General features: G+C 39.4%; 1 protein-coding gene and 1 long non-coding RNA gene across 4 annotated transcripts in view; one reads left to right on the top strand and one right to left on the bottom strand.

Moving 5' to 3' along the window:
• The first annotated feature begins 2920 nt into the window (after positions 1-2920).
• Positions 2921-6528, top strand: LOC135104885 (uncharacterized). 2 transcript variants are annotated; one of them, XR_010270581.1, is made up of 4 exons: positions 2921-3119; positions 3492-3638; positions 4230-4313; positions 6283-6528. It is a non-coding gene; the product is annotated as an uncharacterized LOC135104885 (long non-coding RNA). The 2 variants fall into 2 exon arrangements; XR_010270582.1 differs by lacking the exon at positions 6283-6528 and adding an exon at positions 4952-5089.
• Positions 6342-13008, bottom strand: part of LOC135104884 (protein-cysteine N-palmitoyltransferase HHAT-like) — a 112282-nt gene continuing 105615 nt past the window's right edge. For both annotated transcript variants that reach the window (XR_010270580.1, XR_010270579.1), the window contains 2 exons: positions 10312-10641; positions 6342-6479 (listed from right to left, as the gene is read on the bottom strand). The gene's annotated coding sequence lies outside the window, so the exon portion shown is untranslated. The remainder of the gene's footprint in view (positions 6480-10311; positions 10642-13008) is intronic.

Below are 13008 nucleotides of genomic sequence, written 5' to 3' on the forward strand. Positions count from 1 at the left end.
TCAATTGCAGCCTATTAAAAGAATAAAGACTATGAAATGTGTTGTAAAAACTTTAGCATTTCATCACTGACAGCTTAGAATCCTTATTAAACTTCCTATAGGATTTTAAAACCCCACATAATTGAATTTCAGTCTGGTAAAAGTACAAAGACCATGAAATGTTACAAGATCCCAAACCTTGAACATAATCACTCGTCTCCCCAAAACCCTCACGTTCCTAAAACCCAATAAACCCTTAAACCCTAAACCCCATCTGGCCTGAAGACGGGAGGACCTGACGGGAAGATGAGCCCTGTCCAAGAACTAATAACTGGAAACTTGTTATTGGTGGTTTAATTTCCTCCAGGGCTTCCCACTTCCCTATCCTCCCTCCCTCTCCTCACCTCCCTTCATTGCTTCCTCCTCCTCCCTGTTGTCCCTATCTACCTTGATTCTCGTCCTCCCTTGCCTCCCTCCTTCACTCACTCTCCCATTCTAGTTCCTTTCACTCCTCTCCCTTTGCTCTTTCCTCCCTTTCTTGTTTCTTGCCTTACTCGTTCATTCTTCCGTCTTCAGTTATTTCCCCCGTTCTCTCTCCTCTTCCTTCGTTTTTTTTATTCTCTCTCTCTCTCTCTCTCTCTCTCTCTCTCTCTCTCTCTCTCTCTCTCTCTCTCTCTCTCTCTCTCTCTCTCTCTCTCTCTCTCTCTCTCTCTCTCCTCCTTACTCCTTGCATCCCCCCCTTCCCTCTTCGCTTATCCCCTAATCCATGTCCGCCCCCCCCGACTCTCTCTCTCTCTCTCTCTCTCTCTCTCCCCCACCTGTTCCTCCCGCCTCCCTCTCTCAAATGTCGCTTCCAGCAATGCCAGACAGCTTTCACGAGTTCTTAATGCATGCCTCCCGCGTCCCTCACACACACACACACACACACACACACACACACACACACACATGAATCAGAGCTGCATCTGACATGTTGCATTAACTTTTTATTTCATTCTGTGTTTTGGTTGTGATTGAAATGAGATGATGCGTGAAGCTGTGACGCGCATCATTATACATGTAGTTTGCTCCGCGCAAGGTAACACGTAGATAGATAAATGGACGGATAAATAGGTAGAGAAATGCATTATGTAGATGGACGGACAGTTGAACAGACAGATAGATGGCCAGATAAGAAGATATAGATAGATGGGTAGGTATAGACAAACAGATGGACAGACAGACTCATAGATGGTCACGTAAGCAGAGGGATAGACAGACAGATGGACAGACAGTCAGATGGACAGACAGTCAGATAACCATATAGATAGATTGATGTATTGATAGACAAATGGAAAGATGGACAGATAGATACTGAGATGCAGACAGATAGACGGAATAGATATACATAGACGAATACACAGATGGTCATATATGCAGATAGACAGACGGACAGGTATGGACAGACAGATACAGATAAACAGATACGAATAGACATAGATTATTGGGGTGGGGACAGCAGCGGGGGAAGAGGAGAGGAGAGGCGGGGCGGGCTGAACTAAGGCGTGTCTGGCGGCAAGGATGTCTGGCGCTAACATCACGTGTATTGATTGCTTTATGTCTGCTGCCGAGCGAGAGAGACAGAGAGGGGGGTGGGTGAAAAAGGGAAGGGAGGGAAGGGCTGGGTGACTCACGGATTGCGTCACCTGTTCACGCCAATCCCAGCAAAGGAAGCAAGGGGTTGTAAATTTGAGGTTTACGTTCACTGAGTAAACCCGATCCTCCTCTGTGTCGGGCAGGGTGTATCAATAAAGGTATTGGTGTGTGTGTGTGTGTGTGTGTGTGTGTGTGTGTGTGTGTGTGTGTGTGTGTGTTTTAAGGAAAACGGGTGTCTGTTTGGTAGACTAATGTATCTTGTTTTTGTTGTTGTTTTTATCTTTTATTGTAGAATGTTAAATATTTTAAACTGCTTTACTATATTTTTTTTATCAGAGTTATGTGGTAGATCTATTGTATCAATCATAATTCTTTCATAAACAAAATGTGTAGTAAAACGGTTCTAAATATCTAGCATTTTACGACAAAATATAATTACATTTCTTCATCAAATTTTGTGGCTTTAACATAATTACTTCTGAACTGTAAATTTTCTTAAAAGATTTTCATTCTGCTAATCAAAATATACTGTCAATGTGCGAGTACAGTATATTATACAATAAATGTCGGTCGTCCCTCACATTAATGAGGGACTTGTGTGGAGCTACTGATGAACTGTGACTGCAGTGTTTATCAATTACTCGTATTGGAAATGGCTCATCACATTTCTTCCACTAATATCAGCTATTTTTCATTATTAACTCGCTTGTTCGTGTGTGTGTGTGTGTGTGTGTGTGTACAACAATTCGTGCTTCAATAATAATCTTCTCTAATTTAGCTTTCTAGTCTCCCTTTCAGACAACAGAAAATTATTCTTAATCTTTTACACTAATCTCGACATTATCTCTTCTAGATGAGGGACAATAGTCTATGTATCCACAGCTCTCCTCTCAGTTCTTTTCCTTAACTTCCCTGCTCGGTCGTTGGTTGACCTGTTTCGAAACACGAGACATGACCATATTCTGAACCACTTCTGCACCACACCTCTGCTACATTCGAAAGGCTCTAGTTGAAGTGATATGGGTTTTTTTTTTAAGGATATTTTTATAGTTCAAGTGACAGATAAGATTTTTTTTATTACCAACAGGAGAAACGCACTTGAGAAACCGGCTAACCATCTGTGACCTTTGAAAATGGTCGTGGTGAGAGCGAACCAGAGACGTAGCGAGAGGATGATCAGTGTTGCTCTACAGTGGTGAGAGGTGGTGTGGCTGCTTTCACTCATCACCCCTTGTATTTCCATTTTACACATTCCTTTTATTTTGCATCGTCGCTGAATTCCTACACTGTTCTGGTGTTCTGTATTCATCACCATTTTCATCGTCCTCTACGTTTTTCTTTCTTCATCTCCGCCTCTTAAAACTCTGTACTTCTTATTCATATTTGTTCTCATTTCCGTGCCGTTCATTTCTCCTGCCACATTCACTCTTCGTCGTCCTCGCCAACAAACTGCCATCAGCCATCCTGCTTTTGCTGTTACTGTTAATTGAGCTGTTACTTCACTAGTAAGTTATCAAGCCAAGTTCATTTTTGTCCTTCAATATTATTGATATTATTGTTGTCAATTTGTGAATTATTATTTAGAATTTTGAATATCCCCAAGTCTCTCTCTCTCTCTCTCTCTCCCCCAAGGCCCTGTTGCTGTTATTGGTAATTTTATTGTAGACTTTTGATATTATATACTATAATATAGACTTTTGAAATTATATACATCTGAAAGTCTGACTTTTTGTGTTTGATCCTTTTATTGATTTTAAATGAACTGAAAATGTTAAGGATGTACAATCTGTATTATTCAGTGTAATTCAATTCTTGCAATTTTATTGTCTTTTCAACAGTGTCAAGTTTATAAGAGTTTGACATTTGGTGTTGCCCAGGCTGGTGTTTGTGTGGATGCTTGGCAGCCAGAAGACTCCTGACCACAGGCAACACTGCTGGGAAGGAAGAGAAGTTACAAAGTCATTTGTAGTCATCTGTAGTCCTGTCTTGGTGAATGAAATACAAACAGGAGTATACAAATATGGGTATGTACAATTATCATGAGTAATTTAGTAATTCTAAAAGTTCAAGCAAAGCATTCATACCCAGCTCTTGGGAACTGAATACAAATGAGAGTTTACAAAGTATGTACAGTTGTCTTGAGTAATCTAAACAAGAAAAGTCTTCATAAAGAGCATTTATATCTATAAACTCTTGGTGAATTAGTACAAACAGAAGTATACAAACACAAGTATGTACAGTTGCCCTAAGGAATTCATTCTAAAAAGATGACACGAGAAAAGCCTTTTATCTGTGTGTGAACTCCACCTCTCACATACCCGGCCTTACTACACCTTCACAGAGGCCTTCATAAAGCACCTTACTAATGTCATAAATTCACGACTAGTAATCAGATAAAAAAAATTAGTTCAAGCACCGCAACTGGGGCAACAGCATAGTCCTTTGCAGGCATGACTAAAGCACCTTGCAATAAACTTTATAAATCACACCAAGGAAAGTATTTTTAATGCTGGGTTGGCAGAAAGTTGCCTTGCTACATCTGATGTTCTCTGAACACTTAACAACACATCTGCTCTACAGTGACTCTACCCTCATTATTCCTGATGTATTTGCAGTGGACATGCCAGAAAGTAATGAGGTTGTGACAAGAACCATTCCTGTGTGGAGGCAAGAAAGAATCTTAGTGAAGACAATGAGTGGTAATTTCTAACCAAGTAATTAAGTAATTTACCACAGTATGTTCACCACCACAGTCACCACAGCCTCATCTCTCATCTTTTTGCAAACATAAGAAAATAAATCTACAGTTGCTGCTATTATAGATTATTGCCAATTTGGTAATATTTTCTTTTTTCTAAGTTCAAGTAAGGTAATCATGTATTTAGTAAAATTTAAATCCATTTATGAAAAGTTTTAGTTTAATCAGTTCTGTTGGCAACTGGAACCTAAGCTGCTTTTCTAACCTTGCACTTGATTGAACAGTGACTTAGTCAGCCTGTCTCCCACTTAGTGCAGCAGCTGACCTCTCCACAAGTTTTGCTTCTTTCCTGCATCCTCCTTTATCTTGTGCATGTTTCAATTCATAAGAATAATAATAATAGATATAAACATTTAACTACATCCATGACCAATTGTTCAGTCAATTTCAACTTATCATTCAAGACAAAATAAAGGAGATGCATGCAAGAGAACCAAAACTTCCTGTGTGGAGAGGCCAGCATCTACATTAAAGAGAGAAACACCATGATTGAACAATGGACCAATCAGCAACAAGGTTACAAAAGTAACTTAGGCTCCAGATGCAAGCAAGCCTATCTTACTAATCACATTCCTTCAGACCAAAGACAAACCTGCATCTCCTCCCATCAACTAATCTTCTAGCCACAAACAGCTTCATCACCAAGATCTACAGACAAGTGACTGCAATTTATGCTTATCACAGCAAGGAAAGTATTTTAATGCTGGGTTGGGAGTGCGAATTTTTTATAGTGTTTGTGTGTTACTAATACTTTTACTGTGTAGCATGGCACTCACAAGCCCTTGTAGGTTTTGGACCACAGGAGCCCACTCACTTCAAGTTGAACTAAGCAAGGTACATGAGTCATAGCTAGTGGTCTTTATGAACTGAGCACTAATTCAATGTTCACAAATTGTGAAGAATTAATATGAGCCAATAAATAATCATAACATTAAATGAATCTTTAGAAAATTACTAAACTGGCAGCATCCTGAAGTACATGAATGGTGCAACCACATCAGTACACTCTGCCTTCTCCAACTTGCACAGCAAAATATACACCAGGAAGAAGAGGAAGCACGTACCAATGTGGCAGTGCTGCACAACTTTCAAGCACTTGACAATTTATGATAAAGATGGGTTTTGAATGTTAATCATTATTTATTTGTTTTTTTAATATTTACAAAAAAATAAATAAAGCCTAGTAAAAAACAAAATGAGTTACTAACATATAACAGTAGTAGTCAGTCAGTAATTATTAGTGCTTATTATTAGTAGTGCTCAGCTCACTAAGTTAGGATGCTAGGTTCATGCGGTGTGGTGAGTGCGGTCCTCTGGTCCATAACCAACACAACAGAAATGAAGAAATGTGAATACAGCAGTAGCTTACACATGTGCCTGCTATCCACTTCAGACCCTACGAGGCATTGCTCTTCAGACATCTGACCAAACGGTAGCATCAGCATGACATTTTGGTGAAACTTGTTTGCATTGAGTTTATTTACTCTTGGTTTTAAAGGCGAAGCTGGCAAGAGCTGAATATTCAGATAGGGAAGGTTTTTTAATTGACGTGATACGTATCACTTCACTCCCATCTCCCCCTCCATCCATGCCTTCCTCTATTCATACACCATACACAAAAATATATAACTACATCACGAAACTTTAACTTACAAAATGTCAACTGAATTCTTGCCACCTTCACCACAAAACTCAAGAGTAAAAACTCCTCGATGAAACACACTGAAGATAATGCAATGTAGTGCTATAAATTAGGGAATGGGATCTAACAAGGTGTGCAAAAATGTATACAGCTGTTTGTGAAATAATGCCTGCAATGGACAGTAGGTTCCTGTGCCTTAGAGTGAACAGGCAATAAATAAATGACTGATCTCATATTTTAACAAAGTGAATTGATGTTCCACTTTCAGAGACGGACATCAGTGCTGATGCAATGCAACTGTCACTACACCTACTGGTCTGTGCAGTGAAGACATAGTGAGACACTCCACTTGCTGCAGGGACAGTAAAGAAGGCTGGCTGAGCAGGGAGCCATCTGTGGTGGTGGTGTGGGTATGGTACCTGTGGATGGACTGCTAGCCACTGCCACCACCTTGCTTACTTGAATCTGTCAAGAGAACATTATTTTATAAATAAAGATTCTTTAATTCTATAAATTTTGTTCTACATTTGCTTCCTAACAAACAAACCATTATGCAAAACTTCCAGATTTGAACACCAAACTCCATGCTTCCACACTGCAGTTCATCACCAACAGGTTTCTCATCATTGTGCAGCTACATACAACTAACTTGTTTGCATCCTTACATAGTACACTTGCATTCTTACTAACGTGTAACAGACCAGAATTTCTCTCTGGTCTATATTATTGCCACCCCACTGCCACCTTGATCCAGTGAAAAAATAAGATCTGCCTGCTTTCATTATTTCACTTCCTACTAATGATGCAAGGAATCTAACACATCCCAACCCACACTATAAATTCTACTGATCCACACACTATAAATTCTACTGATCCACAACAGTCTGGTGAAGAGGAACTAGTACAAAAAAAAAAAAAAAAAAAAAAAATTGAGATGCAGGTCAAAGGAATCCACAGCCAACACCTACATTGCAGTCTTGTCTCCAGCTTGGGGGCACGAGAATCTTCAACTGAAAGGCAGAGAAAGACAATCCTTCTGAGGTTAGCACATACATCACCAATATATACAAAAATTAGAAAATGAATCAGAACAGTAAATAATTAAAACTAGCTATTTCAAGGCACCAACAGTGCCTTCAGAACACACACTACACTGCATCTCTGCATTACAGCACTGCCTCACTCTCACACACACGGGACAGACACATGAAGCAACCCCATAATGGCAGGAAAAAAAAATTAATTAAAAAAAAAATAAATAAAAAAAAAAAAATAATATATATATATATATATATATATATATATATATATATATATATATATATATATATATATATATATATATATATATATATATATATATATATATATATATATATATATATATATATATATATATATATATATATATAACTATGCAAAGTAAAACTTTATAAAGGACTAGCAACAGCTGATACTAATAGGTAATGAGACACTATGATTAAAGACAGAAGTTTGGTTCCATAAATGACACAAACAATTTAGATGAATCCTATCCACATATTGCCAAAGTTAATTCCTGTTAACAGTTTTAAGACTGGGTTTTATTTCAATGCTAAGGACCACCTTCTGACTGAACTGTGCTCATTATCCTGATTCCTTCTGCAGGAGAACGACCAAAGAAAGTTTATGGATGCACTGAAGGAAGACTTGCCACATGGATATAACAAGCATAACACACGACAGAGGACAGAGTAAGCCAGAGACAGGTGATCTGCTGTGCCTCAAGGAAGACAGTTCTTTATGCATTCTTTCCACAGTTCAAACCATCTTAGCCAGGCTTTTCCCAACATATCATTAATACAGTGAGGTCTTATCCCACCCACTCATCAGCAATCTTGGCACCACCAAGTCTGTCATTCAAGACACACCACACATCCACCTCATCTCTCTCAGCCTCTAAGATTACAATGCCACAATACAGGCCTCTCCCAATATCCTTCAAGCATCAATGTCAGTTTTCTGTCTATTTCATGCCACACTGACAAAATTTCTTAGCTCAAAGTTCCCTAGCCACATAAGAACATCAGAAAATAAGGAAAGCTGCAAGAAGTCATCAGGGCTACACATGGCAGTCCCTGTATGAAATGTACCCACCTACTTCCACTTATCATCCCCATCCATAAGTCTAACCTTTAAAGCTCCCAAATGACTCAGCACTACCAATCTGATTACTGAGTCCATTCCATTCATCTGCCACTATTAGATAAGCAATTCCTTCCTTTTTTTTTAAATCTAACATTTCCAAGCTTGAACTCTATTCCCCCATACCACTTACAGACCTACATAAATACATCTTGGCATGTACACAAAATACATCCCCCTACTTCACTGGCCAGGCCTCACACCACAAGATGCTACACTCCTCACATAAGCTGCATGTGGGTGCCCCTCAATGTACAAAGAAAGCAAAGTCAACATCAATAAGGATAACAGCTCCCTTAATTTCTTCCACTCCCTTTTCACCCTCACAACTGAACTTACAACAGATATACATTTTACTATAAAGATGAAAGCTCAAAAGGCAATGATCGCAAGCTGTGTACAGGTTCTCATCTGCATATAAAAACTGAGCTTACAAGAGCTTCACATTTTACAATAAAGATAAAATTTAAAGCCAAAGAGGCATTAAAAGAATGTTTTGATGTACAAGTGAGTGGTTCAAGACTGCTACAGTAAAAGGTTAACTAATATTTGTATTGATGCCTTCTTTACTTTTATGAGGCATGCCTATATAAAAATATCTCATCTAATAACACAACCACACACTGTACCTTTAACAACCTTTAATTGAATGCTGTACATCTGTCTTTAATCCTTTTATTGCAATATGCAACAATGCACATTGCATATTGCATATTTCATACAAGTAATTTATGAAATCTTTATAAAACATCAACAAGAAAGAAGGATATTAAAAAGAAAAGACTGCAATTTCTGGCCAGTATACAAGGTGCCTAGAGCCAGAGTAACATAAGTGACACTCCGGCCAAAATGATAATTTTTATCATATTGTCTTCCCCCCACCTTCGTACTGTGGCGGGAAGCAGAGTATAAGTCAGAATGGACACCGCAATAGGGTCAAAAATCCACCCAAATGAAATTATCTGTAGACCCTTCGTGTCGCTCTCGAAGCAAGGCAACAAGCGGCTGGTGCCAGAATGAAGTAACTCCTGCCTAGCAGCTAGCGAGCCAATGACAGCACAGGCTGCGCTTCACGTGACACAACTGACTGCAGCCTGCCTCCCCAACACCTCACACCCACAGACACTCATGCACCCTCTACCAGCTCACCACCACTGAATGACACTGCCTTTCTTTCACTCTAATGTGCAAGATTTCATCATTATGGCAGACAACAACATGCCCCCTGAAGAGCCAGAACCCTCTAAAGGAAGGAAAAGTGTGCGTAATCCTGCAGAGTGGAAGAAAAACTTAGCTGAAAGATGAAAGAATATGGGAGAAGCATACGTGAGCAGGTCTACAGGCCGCCAGGTACAGGCGCGGGTAATGGGGCCTTCCTGTACTGATGGCTGCTATGATAAAATTACATTGCCGATAGCCACAATCTTGCACAGGGAATTTTGGGCCATTGATAATTTGCACTACAGAATGCCTTCATACAGAAGCTACTTTTCTACCGTTTATTATTCTCCCCTGGTTATTAGCTGGTTAGATTAGGAAGTACGTGCATGAGTGTCGCTTATGTTTTTGCTTAATAAAATTAGTACATCAATCAAGAATGGCTTCAATGGTGGTGAATCTCAATAAACTACATGCTGCTGAAACAACCTGACACAGGAATAAACAATGCATGCATGTTTGATAAACAAAATATTGCAAGTGTTGTTTTTTTCCACAAATAAACTGGATAACAAAGCAGTCATCCATTAGCCTTTCAGAATGTTTTAATTTCACTAAATGCCCAGGTATAGGCTGTAAACCACATGCAATAACAAACATTTTGAAGCCAAGCCTTACTTCTTATCTCAATTAATTGAGGAGATATTGCATTCTGAATGTTGGAAAACTTTGATCGCTTTTTTTCTGTTTTCTATTTCTGGCACTCACGTTACTCTGGCTTTAGGCGCCTCATATAGTCTGGAAGTGAGTGTAAAACAAGAAATTATGTCTCAGTGTGTGTGATTAAGGAAAAATGTGCCAAAAAGCAGTGAAAGGGGTAAATGAGTAAATAAGTCTAAATGACAAACTAAAAACTAAAAAATAATCTCAATTAAGCACAACATAGTCAACTTGCCTCCACTCTGAGTCCTCCAGGAACACAGGAGGCACACGTTTCAATCCCTCCACCCCTGTTGCATCAACAAAGGCCAGCCATCAGTGCTCCTCTTGCTTACTCCTCAGTCAAGCCACCTCCTGAATTTCCAACATCATATCCACCCTGTGTTTGGTAACTTCTTGGATTCTCAAAGCATTTCGGTTGTTGTGTTCTTTCTACATAACCTCCCGAACTGGTTTCATGTGTAATTCATTTCTGTTCCTCTCCAGCCATCACTTGTACCCTATGCCTTATGTTGGGTGTTTTTAGCTGATGTCTGGCCTGGTATACTTGCTGTGAGTCTGTATCCTGCCGACAAACAAGGGTGGATTAAAACAGTGGAGGGAATAAAGTTCAAGCAGTTCATTAAACATTTATATAGTGACATCAGCTTTACTGATATCAACTTTATATGTGTTTTTGTGCAAAATGCAGCACATAGGTATGGCCGTCCCCATGTCTGGAATATAACTATTTGGAGTTTTAAGCATTTCCAAGTCAAATTTAATCCATCAAAAAACTAATAACAGTAAAAAAATTCAAATGTTGTCCTTTACAGCTGCCTCACCCCCTCACTGCATAGGGAATTAATTGCATCTATACATAACTTGACCAATCTACTCCAGCTTGCCAATCACCAGTGTCCACTACATGTTTACCTGCCACCTCTCAAAGCCTTGTACCTGATGCAGTGCTATCTCATCAGTCAGTCACTGGTTGCTGTAGAGCTTGGACATGGTCTCATGCTTATTTAGCACAATTCTGGGTGGTGTTCAAGGGGTATGAAGCCCCAAACAATTAGTTATGAGATTATAAAGTTTAGTTGTATCAGTGTTCAAGGGATATGAAAAATCCAAACAGTTAGTTGTGAGATTATAAAGTTTAGTTGTATCAGATTTTGAAATGCCTCTGATAGTTAAGTGGTCAAGAGCATTTGGTTCAGTTTGACTTGCATGGTAGATAACATGAATATTATGAGGGGTTTAGGAGGCACAATGTTTGGTTAGATTTGGTTTTGAAATGCTCCTAACTGTCCTGTGGCAAAGAGACACACAACTGTTAGACTAGGGTGGCTGGGAAGAGGGTGATGAGGTCTCCCCAGTCAGTGCTTGGTAAGAGGCATGCATTTGCTTTCCCCACTCTGAAATTCCACTCCTCAACTGGTCCCTAAGCCTGCTCTGCATTTGGGAAGAGGGTAACAAAAAAATGGATGTATGTAGCAAGGAAAAACAGGTATATATTGGAACTGCAAATTTACTAGAGTACATAATTATATGAACACAGTCAGGTGCAAACTCCAACACCCTTAATAAGCTGCTACCAGGTAAAGCACTCCAACCACCCCACTCGGAGGACAGGACCAGTGTTTTGAACCACTCTGGGCTTTCACAGGATTTTTAAAGGCCACATAGACTATTATCTTGATTATTATGGGTATTTTTCCCACTGATGATGCAAAATAATAGTCAAACCATCACTAGAATCATGAAAACAACCTTGAAAACCCCAACAACTCCACTAGAGCTTGTTAACAAAGCTTTCTATTCCACTTTCTATTCACATCTAATAATAATAATTTTATAATAATCTAAAGTGTTCTGTGAAGGTCTGGAAGGAAACAGACGAATAATAAGAGCGGGGAAAAGACTAGATAATGTGTACGCAAAAACTGGACGTAAAATCAGCGGCACTAGTGGAGACGTGGGTCCCCGACTAGCTGGACCGCGTCCGGCAGATAGGTTAGGTTAAGTTAAGCAGGTAGGTTAGGTTAGTAAAGTCCCACGGAGGTCCCACACTCACCTCCTCCACCGCTGCTCACCTGGCCAGCTCAGGCATCTCACAGTGAGCCAGGTCATGCCGTCCACACTAGCTGAACACTCGAACGGAAAGAACACCAGACCAACCGGCACACTCAAGCTGGGCGGGCGCTGTGTTGACGTCGCTTACAACACTGTGACAAGACTTGGCGCGCGCTGTCGTTCCTCCTCTTCTTTTTCTCTTCCCCGTTGTCTCGTTTCTTATGTTCTCTTGCACTGCCTCTTTTTACTTTATTACAATGTTTTCTCAGTTTTTTTTCCAAACTCTGCATCAAGAACCTTATATCATATCTTACCACCTCTGATTCAGCTTTATCTTTTCCTTTAATGTGATGCTTAGTTTTTATTTATTCAAAGTCTATACGTATTTCTTTTTTTTTTTATCTATTATTCATTGCTTTCTCTTCATATCCGGAAAAAAAAACTACTGTTGTCATTGTAACGGCAAAGCGGTAGTAGAAAATGGAGTTGTTTAAATGTAACGAGTTCAGTAATTGCTATTTAGGTCGATCATTATTCATAAAACCTAGGACATAAATGGTGGTGCAGGAAGCCAGTTGTCTGTTAGTGGCAGCCTCTGTATAATGCATATACTGTATGTTTACTGTTATTCATGTCTGTATATTTGTCTAATCTTTTAAAGGTCCGTAATGACTCGCCATTTACGACGCACCAATGTAATGACTGTTTATATCATTAGAGAATAAGAGAAGTTACAGGAAAAAAGTCTGCCTACTCGTTTAATGTATATATCAATATCCACTTATCATCCCTATCCTTAATGCATTGAGTGTGCCTAACCTTCTTTCAAAAGCTTCTCGTTGAATATGTAATAACCTAATTGCTGAGTCTATTCCAG

Source organism: Scylla paramamosain, chromosome 11 (assembly GCF_035594125.1).
Source record: "Scylla paramamosain isolate STU-SP2022 chromosome 11, ASM3559412v1, whole genome shotgun sequence".
NCBI lineage: Eukaryota > Metazoa > Arthropoda > Malacostraca > Decapoda > Portunidae > Scylla > Scylla paramamosain.